This window comes from Pinus tabuliformis, chromosome Q (assembly GCF_031772625.1).
Source record: "Pinus tabuliformis cultivar Carrire ecotype Pingquan chromosome Q, CPIR1, whole genome shotgun sequence".
NCBI lineage: Eukaryota > Viridiplantae > Streptophyta > Pinopsida > Pinales > Pinaceae > Pinus > Pinus tabuliformis.
This window is the reverse complement of record NC_142296.1, coordinates 1,349,704,575-1,349,717,219: the sequence shown is the minus strand read 5'-3', so window position 1 is coordinate 1,349,717,219 and position 12,645 is coordinate 1,349,704,575. Positions and strand designations below refer to the sequence as shown.

Here is a 12,645-nt window from a genome sequence, read left to right as displayed (position 1 = left end):
AGGTTTTGGGTGCTTTCAATGCGACATGCATAGCCTTAACTCTGAAAGTGGATAAAGCTACTCTTTCTGATAAATTTCAATCTAGCTCATTATGTAACCGTATATACAAAACTGTTGCAAATATTCTGGCAATAAGAATGAAAGAGATTTTCTCATAGGCCATATCACAAGAACAATCTGTCTGCTTATAGAGAAGGCAAAACCATAATGCAAAAGAAGACGCTCAAAAAGGTTTACACTTCATAAAGACAAAAATATTCCCAGCCATGGTAATGGAGCCATATCTATCAAAGGCATACAATAGGTCAAACTGGTTATAAGCTTATATCTCAGGTTGATTCTTATTCATGTGGGTTTCAGTTTAACTGTTTTTGACTTATCATGGAGTGTGTCGCATAAGTCTCTTTTGCAGTTCTTCTAAATCGTTCAGTATCTGAATATTTTAAACCCGCAAGGCGCCTGAGACAAGGGTGCCACTTGTTTCCTTTACTTTTACTCACAATTGCAGAGAAGACTTAAAAGAGCCATCCTAGAAGCCAAAAGGGCAAGGGATATAACTGGCATAAAGGTGGGAAGGGATCTATCTTTATCTCACCTATTGTTTGTTGATGATGTCTTGCTCTTTATTAATGTAACAATAAGGGAAGCAAACAAGACTCAGGAAATCCTGGATTTGTACAGTACTGCAACTGCAGATTTTTTCAAATAAGCATATAGATCTCAGTTCTAGTTTTAAATATTTAAGTTCTCTGCTAAAGCCAAGTGGATATGGAAAACAAGAATGGGATTGTTTAATAGGGAAGATTGAGGCTAGGATTAATCATTGGTGCAACAGAAGGCTGCCAATGAAGGGGAGGTAAACACTGGTAAAGTCTGTTCTGGAGGCTATCACAGTCTTTGTGACATGCCCTACCATATTCCAAAAGGAGTCCAGGAAAAGATTAAAAAGAAGGTTTTAAATTTTTACGGACAGGGAAGAGAAAAAAGAAAGGTATTCATCTTGTAAAATGGAAACATATAGCAAAAGCCTAAGGAGAAGAGTGGACGGGACTTGAAAAAGACCCATTATTTTGGGGGGATTTTTATCAGCTAAAACTTTATGGAGGGGTGTTTTCCAAATGAACGTCCGTGGAAGAAAATCATTGTACGGAAATACATTGCTACTGAAACATTGATAGACTGGATAAGAAGCTCAATATCAAGCATAAAAGATGTATCCATCCATTTGAAGGCTTCAGTGCGGACATTCCTGTGATAGGTAAATGGTTAGTCTGGAAAGTGGGAAATGGAGAACAGGTGAGGGTTGGTTTAGATGCATGGATAGGGAACGAAAACACGTGCAAGATACAAGTGAGGTCGCTCGAGGTGAATCAAATTGTGGATGCAAATTCCCAGAACATATGGCAACAAGGTTGGTTAAAGGCTCATAATCTAGGGCTTGAAGGAGATTTACCAGAATCATGGAATAATCATGTAAACAATTTAATTAGAAGCCATATTAGAATAAGGAAAGAAGAATATTCTGTTGCCTGGTCAAAAAATCCAACCCTGGGAGTGTACACAGTGTGCTTGCGATACCAGACCATTTTTCATTGAAGTATGGTCAGTTGGACTGATGGTGGAAGATATTATGGAGGATAATTGCCCCAAATAAAATACACATTTTCATGTGGTTGACCATAAAATAAGGCTCTAACATAGGAAATTATATGGAAAAGAGTTAGACAGGGCTTGGGAATTTGTACTCTTTGCATAGACAGTGAGGAAACAATGAAACACTTACTGGCAAAGTGCCTATATGCTAAGCACATTTGGTCTAAGTCTAAAGTGGAGGTTCTAACCCAAGTTGAGAATGGATAGACAAGTAAAACAATGGAGGATTGTTTAAAGTGTTGGATGATAAAAAAGGAACCGAAAGAATTGAGAGAAATACCCTGCTTGTCTATATGGGGACTTTGGATGGCAAGGAAATCCATGATCTATGAAGATAAATTTATTCTGCCCATTCAATGCTTTTCAAGATTCTACAAATCAAGGCCACTGCTTTAGCTTGTTGGATGCCTAGAAGTAAGGAAAAAAAGATGACATTCCCTTGGATCTGGACACTAATAAAACTCAGGCACATAGCTTCTTTGATGGAGCAAGACATGGCTTACAAGATTTCACTACCGGTGGGGGTGTCCTCTTATTTTCAGATAATCATTATATAAAATTTAAAGGAATGTGAGGGAGACATTCAAATAACAGTACAAAATTATGGGCTTTAAAATGCTTCTCAAAAAAGTTGTGGAAATGAACATCAAACAGATTCAGGTTTACGGTGACTCTAGTCTGATCATTCCATGGATGAAGAGAACCGATCAGATTTTAAACATATCACTTAGGCCCATAGGAGATCACTTGAAGGAGGTGGCTTCTCTCTTTGACTTCATTCAAATCACACATGTATAGAGAACAGAATGTGGAAGCCCGAAGCAGGTGCCCTCTCAAACAATGGTCAACTGGTAGCCAAAGAACTGGTGATTATGGAAGAAGGGATGGATCCACACTACCTCGGAAGCTTAAGCTTGATTTGCTTTAAGGGAATAAGTTTAATGACTCTTTTTAAGAGCTGTTTTTGCTTTCTTGCTCTACTGGTTTTCTGTTTGTTAAAGCCCATAAAAGTTATTTTTCTAGCAGTCTTTAGGCAAGGACTAAATGCATAGCATGGAAATTGGACAATATATGTATGAAAATGTAATTTCTTTTCGGTAATGAAGAGCCATGGTGATTTCTTTTCTTGCAAAAAGAGAGAGAATATTGATTTCTATTTTGAGCTGGTGAAGCTCAGGTTCAAAGGTGATTCCATGCCTATTAGAGATCCACATTCTCACCATGGTTCTAGAGGGTCTCAGGAGATTTGCAGTGACAGCTTACAATTTTTCAATCATCAGTTCATCTGCTTAGGAATGCGCTCATAATGCTCCAAATGACCCAAGTCACTCTACTAATCACCCTCCCCAAAGAGATTCAATAAATTCACTCCAAAGGCTACCACTGAATGGGAAAATCCCATTAGTCTGCATCTGTGTCTCCATTAGAGAGGGGAAGCCCCTTCTATATGGGCATCAACTAGTTGAGGTATTGATCGCAAACAGAAAAGACATCACACTAATCAAAGAGTAATCATAATAATATTGTACTTGGGTTCTATGAAGTTGCTTTGAGGTGGACAGCTAGGTGGGTGTGTGTGTTATCCCCATTGTAACTCGATTGTCCGGATTATTTGTTCACAGCAGAAGCCAATCTTGTTTATCAGATCCCCTCCAGATCGCGTCAGGGAAAAATCAATAACCAGTCATGGCATTCCTAAACGAGAGTTTATTCCACCCATCACAATTTAACCATGGGTAAAAAAAAAAAAAAAAAAGAAGCAGCAGCATTTAACAGGTGATCCAAGGATTTGGACCATACATAACGTTCTATATGGAAGTGACGCATCTCCGAGGATTCCAATTCGTGACCACGTGTTCAGCCAACCGAAAGCATTCAAATCAAAACCAGCCAAGAAAAGCATTTGTTTATCAAAATTGAAGCGGAAACAACTACAGAAAGCGGAAACTTACTGTGCTGTGAGATTCAGAATCGTTGGAAGATGGGTAGAGATCATAGAGACTGGAATTGGCACTGGATCTCCAAACCCTCCACCGTCTGTTTCAGCCATTAAAGAAGAAGAATGAGACGAATGACAGTGCTGATTCCAAGCCTTATGGAACTTCAGCTTATCTCATCTAACGAAAAAGTTCTATATATGTGAATAATGTGAGGAGCAACTGTTTGAAAATGTCAACCCTTGCAAAAATTATTAGAATAATTTGTGTTTTAAAGGGCGTTATTTAACTATTTAATAATTACGACTTTTTAACTTATTATTTCTTGTAAGAAGGAAAGAAAGAAAGAAATTATTTTAACATTCACAAGGCTATGGATAGTTTATGGGACAGATTGCTTTTTTATCTGCTTTATGTATATGGCCTTTTTATGTGAAGCTTCACAATAAATGCTCCCAGCTTCTCGACAAACTTCTCACTAAATAGATTATCCCAAAAACTAGTTGTGAACATATCTGCATAACTTTCCCTGTTGTCTTTGAAGGCCTCACATTCTAAAATGAAATGCTTTTCTGTTTCCACTTTTCCAGAAGAACAAAAAATGCATACTCTTTCCTCTCACACTTCTTTTGGTCTTTTCCAGCACCCTATTTCACAACGAAGTTGATGAGAATTAGTCCTTAACTGAGTAATAAGAGTTTTGGCTCTCCAGGAGATATTGGCCTCTACGTATGCCTTTGGTTGATGACTATGAGTGCGATTAAACACTTCAATATAGTACTTTTCTTTTTTCGTAGCTCCTTATCCCAAGTAAGCTTGTGCAACTTAGCCATAACAAAAACTTTTATCTCTTTGTTGTTTATGGGACACGTGTTCAAGCAAATACCCCATTTACTAAACCATTTGTTATTTTGTTGCATCCAAATTTTTTTTTTTTTGGCACAATTTGTCATTAAAAACAACCTTAGGCCATCTACCCTCTTCCATTTGCTCATTTTTTTTAAATATCTTATGACTCGCACCATAGCAATTGCTTCAATATGAGCAGCTCATGTTTCACTTAACAAGATAGCATACAGAACTGCACTTTTAATCTTGAATTTGTTTGTAATCAAACGATTCTAAATTTTTTCAATTTGTTTCCACTGCATGTCGGATGTATTGTTGGCCCATAGTTCACAACCATAAAGAATCACTGGAATCACTAGAAGCCCAAAAAGGGTTTGAGTGGTTTTCCAGTCCCATAACTCTACCTCTCTACACCTATTTTGAAAAGCATAAAATGTTTTCCAATCCCCCAAAGTTCTTTTCTTTCTACAACCATCCCAACTTAGATTTTTGTTGAAGTCAATTCGAGGTATTTGTAATCCACAACTTCTTCTAGAATGTTGCCTTCAAAGTAGAACTTATGCTGGTTATGTTTTCTTTTTTTAGAGAAAACCACTACTTTTGTTTTGCTGATATTGACTTGCATCCCCACACTTCTACAAAAATGCTCAAGGGATAGTAAGTGTTCTTGCAAACCAAGAGTGATTTAGCAATTAGAATAAGGTCATATGCAAACAAAACAAGCCTTATAACAAACTTGCCCAAATATATATCATCGCCCCCTTGCAAATTTAACCACTCCTCAAGCTTGTCGATATATAAACCAAAAAGGGTAGGAGACAGTGGGCAACCTTGCTTGACTCCAATATCGCTTCTAAAACTTTCAGAAATACCTGCAGAAGTTCTAATTTTGACTTTCACTTCTTCATACAGCCTATGCATAGATGCTCTCAAATGTTTAGGAACCCCAAGTTCCTTAATTCTATGCCAAAGCTTATCCCTGGGAACCGTGTCAAACCCTTTTCTGAGATCAACAAAGCAACAAAAGACTTCTTCATTTTTCTCCCAAACTTTTTCAATGATGTGCCTTAAAGTTATACAATGATCAACTGTGGAATGTTTAGGTCTAAAACTTGCTTGCCCTTTAGCACGCTTATCTCTTTCTTCTGCCCACTTGCTAATTTTATTTTCTAGCATGCTTCCAAATAGCTTTGCAAACAAAGGGTTTATCATGATGGTCTTATAATTAGAGGGATTATTGACGTCACCACTCTTGAAAAGAGGTATTGCCAGACTAGTTGTCCAATCTATGGGGAGCCCCTGTTGTATGATATTGTTGAAAATTTTTGTAATGTGAGGTGCAAGGATCTTTGAGCCCCACTTTAGATATTCTACTTGGAATTCAGCTAAGTCTTTTGCTTTTCCAACACCCAACTTCTTGATACACATCTCTACCTCTTGCACGGTGAAGAGTTCAGTATCAGTGTTGACCAAGGGGGGAGGATCAACCTTGGGATCATGCTCATAGATTTGTCTTGTATATTTACCTATTTCGATTGTATATAGGTTGAAATCATGGAGCAATCCATTTTATCGATACATAGATCGTAGCACAATTACATATCAAAAAATGGTGGAGATTAAATAGCTGAATTGTCTTTATCCACCTCAATAATAAGATAATTTTATGGAAGGGTGTGTGTTTAGTTAGGGTTGGTGGATATTTTTAATGTTTTTGATTATGATGTAAGTTTATTTTACTTATAAGGTGTAGATTAGTTGGTTTGAGTGGGGTTTAGTTCTTATTAGGTTTTGGGTTCAAATCTTATGGGGAGGGGTTGATGATGGAAGTCACTTTTGGAGGAATTAAACTATCTCAAGGGGCATCCAAATTCAATTAGGCTTCACACAATCTTGATTATAGCATCTAGTTGTAGGTAGATCACACAATCTTGATGATAGCATCCAGTTGTAGGTAGATCGATCGTTTGTTCTTCCATCCAATAGACCATATGGCCCCAACCTAGTTACAAATTTGCAAGATGAAAGCTCTGTGCAAATTTTGTCAAAAAAGACTAACTATAGTAGTTTTTTTTCACTGTAAATATTACCTTTTTGTTATTTCATTGAAAAAAATAAAATTACAGTTTTGTTGATTGCATCTTTCGAGATTTTTGACTAAATCCACTATGAGTGAAACAACTCAAGGTTGTACTTTCAACTCTCTAGAAAAAACAATCAACCTTCATCTACATGACTAAAGAAAAACCATAGACTTTAGAGCCTAAGGGGACTGATACAATAGAAGTAAGTCCGTTTGTATACAATAAATTCTTGTTACAAAAAATCAATAAATTAACTACTCTAGATGAGGATCTTCCCATGTTGGGCTTGAAATATTTAATTTTGTATTGATGAAGTTACCCTTTGCCACCCAGATGCTGGGCACTGAAATTTAGTTCATATGAGCAATAAGAATAAAGTGAGTACCTTGAACGTGGTTACCAATCAAGTCTTCATATATAATTATGCCTAGATCCAACTCTGGTAAGTATTTCTACTATATTGTAATATCTCACAGTCAATAGCTATTACTTGTAAAGGTTTATTAAATATTTTTTTATTGAAAAAAAGGAGGATAAAATGTTTACTAAATAAAACATTAGTACGATGAAAATGAGCTATGTTTAAATTTCAACGAATGTGTTGAAATTAAAATAAACTATATTGAAGTTTAGTGGAAAGTTATTTTAACCTTACAACTTTTTGAACTTTAATTCCAAAAATGGTGCACATTCATGTGCTTCTTCTTCTTCCTTAATAAGTGAGATATATTAAAAGTTCCTAAGCATTAATGCTTATTATATATGTGATGTGTATTTCCTAATTTAATTTAGGAACCATGATCATGAAAGCAAACTTCTCAATATCAAAAAAAGAGCATCAAAATCTCGTATTAGTATAAATTTATATACATTTATAGATGGCATGCCAAGATTAATACACATGTTATTTTCTCTAGGTATCTTATATGTCATCGTGGCTAGGGTTGCCACATTTTCATGTGAACTAGTTATTGAGTCATCATGCCAAGTGGATGGTTAAGAGCCTTCCACCTATGAATATGTGATATCCTCAATCAAGCTATTAGGGATCAAGGTATCAAGTCTTTTCAAGAATAAACCATGAGTCAAGGCCTATGGGTGTGACTTAATAGTGTTTAGCATTTAGAAATCCATTTTAAATCCACTATTTCATTGCACTATAAATATAAGCATGTCTACCATGTTGCAACTTATAATTGGTGCATATCTTGTTTATATGGCATACTGAGTTGTTCTTCTTTTTGGTCACTAATATACCACATTGCATGGGATGATGCCCATTTAATCCACATGAACCATTACACATCTCCCTATTAGCTAAAACTTTAAATACTTCGAAAATTTGCCCCAATACCCTAAAACTCTTAAAATATATTACTTCATTAAGATATCCTCATAGGGGTATAAAAGAGATTGAGAATTTGGTTCAATGATATAACTTTATAGTTGAATAATCACATACAAAATTTGATTCGCCTACATGGTAATTCTTGTGTGGTTTGCCACGTCATCAAACATGTGGCATTAGATTTTGTACCACCAGTTGAAATGTCATGTAGTAAACTTTGATTGATCCATGTTTTGCGTAGTTGGGATCAAGCAACTAGGGTATGATGCATCAACTTTACAAAGTGTAACCCTAAGAAAGTTGACCTAAGGAAGGGGGATTTAACATAATCCCATATTTAGGAAAAATCTCTACATCAATGTTAGAAAAAGTGTACCAAGGACAAGTGTTTCCTAAGGCATGGTGTCTTGCCTAGGAAAAAGTGTCCAACATAACCCCGTGACTTAACTTTATGAGAAATAAAATTAAAATGATTTTGGAGCATTAATGTCATAAAGTAACTTTTTGTCTAATTAATGAAAACATAATGAGGGGATAAAGTGACTTTATGAGTATTAAAGTCTAAGTGACTTAAGTGGATCAATGCGAGACTATATCTCCACCCTTGATCTCAATGGCCAAGATTAAATCGCAGTCATTGGATCATAGTGTTTCCTTATGAGAAGACAAAAGGTCAAGGAAGGCATAGAGACACCAATTCATTTTCTTCATAAATTTTGGAGAAAAGAAGAGAGCACACAAGAAAAGTTGAGTTGAAGAGAAAGAGAATAGCAAGGGCATGAATTCCGAGGGAGGAAAGTCCAGTTGAAGGACAATGTGAATTCCAATGAAACAGGACAAGAAATTTAAGATTGAGAGGGCACAAATTTCGAGAAATTTTCTAGCGATTTAGCACCAAGGTAAAACACAAATTTTGAGGGAACGTATAAGCATTAATTGCATTATTCGTACAATAGGCCTAACGAAAATTTTGAGGCAGCTAGTGGCACAAAATTCGAGGCAAGTTGGGCAAAAAATTCAACGAGATTATACAACATTTATTATTATATGTTCGTACAACAAGTGGTACACATTTCTAAGCGATGAGGGCACAAAATTCGGGGAGGAACCCTGACATGAATTTCTAGGAAATCTAGGCATGATTTCCAAGAGATAAGTCTACATTTATTGTTGGAATTTATCACTGTAAATTTCATTGAAAAATAATAAAACTCCTCTCTCTCTCATTTGTTTTCCCATAGGGGTTTTTCCAGGGTCATTTGACCAAAAACAATTGTGTCAAATTTTTGTGTGAATGCTTGTGTTTTATCTCAACAAAAGTGAAAAAGTAGAAGTAGATTCTATGTGTTTCAATTTGTGAAAATATTCATGTTTATGATAGTAGCATATTAAATGTGGGTTGGGCATTAAACTTGATGAGGAATCACTAAACTTGAAACTGGGGTGGGTCTACACCAAATTTCTACATGGTATCAAAGCCAAGTGGAGGAAAGTGTTGAGATAGTGAACAAAACAACAAACAAAAGCAACATTCTACATAGAGATAAGTGTTGAGAAAGAGTTGACTTTACCTTTGGAAAAATATGAGTTTTTATGTTGGGTTGTTAAAGTCAATGGCAACAGGTTTGAGGGTGGAAGACACGCTAAATGGGGTTGATAGTTTTATCCCATGGAATGAAAGGTTTGTGTTGGTGCTTCAAGGGTTTGAACTATGGGATATTGTTGAGAATGCAATAGTCCCTCCCACTAATCCAACACAATTGGTTGATTTTAACGAGAGGAATGTAAGGCCAAGAGACTCCTTCTAGATGCTTTCGAAGACCGCCTTATTCCTTGTGTTTTCGGGAAGCCTTATGCCTTTGACACGTGGGCAACCTTAATCAAACCTTTCCAAAGCACTAGTGAGAACAGAAAAATGGTGTTGATGGAAAAACTAAGGCAAACCAAGATGACCAAAATCGACATTATTTCCTCATACCTCACCAAGATCATTCAAGTGAGAGATGAATTGAGAACCATGGGAGAAAACATCTCTGATGAGCAGTTGGTTAGATTAGCCACGAGTTGTTTTACCAAGAGTTGGGATGCTTTCATTGATGGCATAGTGGCCCGTGGGCATCTTGCAGATTGGGGAAGAATGTGGGACAATTTTCATCAAGAGGAGATAAGGCAAAATGCCAAGAGTAGTGAGAATCATGGTGGGGGAGATGAGGAGAATGTTGCTCTTTCTTTGGTTGTCAGAAGATGGGGCACTGTGTGGTGATATTGTTGATTTAGGGTAGCATCGAATATACTCTAGCCACGAAATTTGGTGCAGAGGCTAAGGCACATGAGATCTCCAATACCCATAAAGGGTTTGGGCAGATTCTAAACAGTTTGGGAGATATTAAAATAATTAATATTTTTAATGGAGTCCCTAAGTCTAACTTAGGAACTTAAAATATTAATGTGAATTAATATAATACTGTGTTAAAATGGTCCAAAAGTCATGGATCAAGCAAGATCTAATCTTAGCTATTGATTCAGGACTAAATCTCGGCCATTGATCTGTCAAAGAGAAAAGTATAAGAGGAGGCTTGAGTGTCACTTGGAGAAAACACCAAGAGATCAAGATTTCGACTTTCTGGGGCTGGGTTTGTTGAGAAAGTTGAGAGAGTGATCTAGAGTTGCAACTAAGGGGCAATGAATATAGAAGCAGAGAGGCAAAGATAGTGCTAGGAGGATCATAGCAGCAGCCGGGAAAGCTGACACAGAGGGAAAAAGCCGAAACTGTCGGGAACAACCAGAACTGTCAGAACAACTGTGAAAGCTGACACAGAGGGCAGAAGTTGGAACTATCGAGAATAATCGTAACTGTTGGGAATTGCAGGAACAACCGGGAAATCTAACGTAGAGGGCAGAAGTCGAAACTGTTGGGAACAGCCGGAACTGCTGGGAACTACCGAAACAGTCGGGAAAGCTGACACAGAGGGTAGAAACCGGAAATGCCAAGAACAACTGGAACTGTCGGAACAGCCGCGAACGCTGACGCAGAGGGCAGCAGCCGGAACTGCCGAGATTTTTCTCCGTTGGGTGAGCCGGATTTGGCACCCAAATTGTATTCTGAAACTGCTTAATAAATCAAACCCTCAAATAGCTGCACCAGTTTTCCCGCTTGGGTTTTGCAGGGGACATTAGTCCAAAAATAATGGTGTCATTTGTGTGCTTGTTTATGTTTCCTTCAATTGATGATCTGTAATGTGTTGAGCATGTACTTGTGTTTATTTTCAGTATTTACATGGTAAATAACTTGTTAATTAATCAGAACAAGTAGGAAGGAATAAATCAGAAAGTACATGGAGGGTTTCTAACTGTTAGACTTAGAAACTTCAACAGATATGTCCTAATAAGGAGAAGACAGTTGCAACTTCAGTAGAGGTGGATGAGTTCTCCACCAACTTTGAGAGAGAGTCATCCTTGTTGGTGGGTCTTGCAACTAGTGCCACACCTTCTAGCATATGGTACACTGACAATGGAACCTCATGCCATATGACAAGTGTCAGGGAGCAATTTATCAATCTTATTGAGAGGGTGGAAATTTTGGAGGTGGTGCTTGGTGGTGATTCTACTTTGAGGGCTATTGGTATTAAGATTTTATCCTTTTAGAGGGAGTCACAACCTCCCTTGAAAATGTCAATGGAGGTCTTATATGTCTTGGAGTTGAAGAAGAACCTGATATTATTGTCCATTATCAAGGATAAGGGATATGAAGTGGTGCTCTGAGATGGACAAGTTCTTATGTATCTCAAGGGATCCAATATTATTTCACCCAAAGTTATTGGAGTCCACCATGGGAAGTTATACAAGTTCATGTTTCGGCCTACTAGAGCATTGGTTTTGACTAGCAACAATAGTGATATGTATGAGTTGTGGCATAAGAAGATGGTCCACTTGCACCATTAGTCTCTAAGGATACTAAGGGAGATTGTTACAGGAGTACCAAAGTTTGGTACTAAGCACCATGATGTGTGCAGGGGGCATGCTTTGGGAAAGTACACCAAGGTTGCTTTTCCAAGTAGTGATAACAAGGCAGTAGGGACACTTGATTTGATTCACTCTAATGTGTGTGGTCCTATGTCTTCAGTATCATTGAGCCAATATGAGTACTATGTCACCTTTATTGATGATTTATGCATGAAGGCTTGTATTTTCTTCATGAATACCAGGGGTGATGTCATCAAGGGGTTCAAAGAGTTTAAGGCTCTTGTGGAGAACCAAACAGGTAAGAAGAGCAAGATGCTGAGATCTGACAATGGGGGCAAGTATACCTCCAATGACATGAAGGACTTCTATGCAAGAGCAGGCATCAATAGGGAATGGACAGTTCCTTACAACCCATAATAGAATGGGGTTGCAGAGAGGAAGTACAAGGCCATTATTGAGGCAGCTAAAGCTATGTTGCATGATTAGGGGCTACCTATCTTTATTTGGACAAAGGCATGTAACATTGTCATGTATCTGCAAAACAAGAGTCCACACAAAGTGTTAGGGAGAAAGACTCTTGAGAAGACTTTTTTTTAGGAAGAAGATTGATATTGGGCACTTTAGGATTTGTGGATGCCTAACTTATTCAAATGTCCCCGAGGAGAAGAGGACAAAGCTATAACCCACAACTAAGAAGGGTATATTTTTGGGTTATAGTGATACCTCCAAGGCCTACCACATATATATTCTTGCACAAAGGAAGGTTGTTATTACACAGGACGTGAGATTTGAGGAGGATAGAACCTCAAGG

At 37.4% G+C, this 12,645-nt stretch overlaps 1 protein-coding gene across 3 annotated transcripts in view; it reads right to left on the bottom strand.

Annotated features, from left to right (window-relative positions):
• LOC149224889 (uncharacterized) overlaps positions 1–3,780 on the bottom strand; it is a 45,603-nt gene extending 41,823 nt beyond the window's left edge. For all 3 annotated transcript variants that reach the window (XM_089386322.1, XM_089386321.1, XM_089386323.1), the window contains exon 1: positions 3,606–3,780. The gene's annotated coding sequence lies outside the window, so the exon portion shown is untranslated. The remainder of the gene's footprint in view (positions 1–3,605) is intronic.
• Between the last annotated feature and the right edge of the window lie 8,865 nt (positions 3,781–12,645).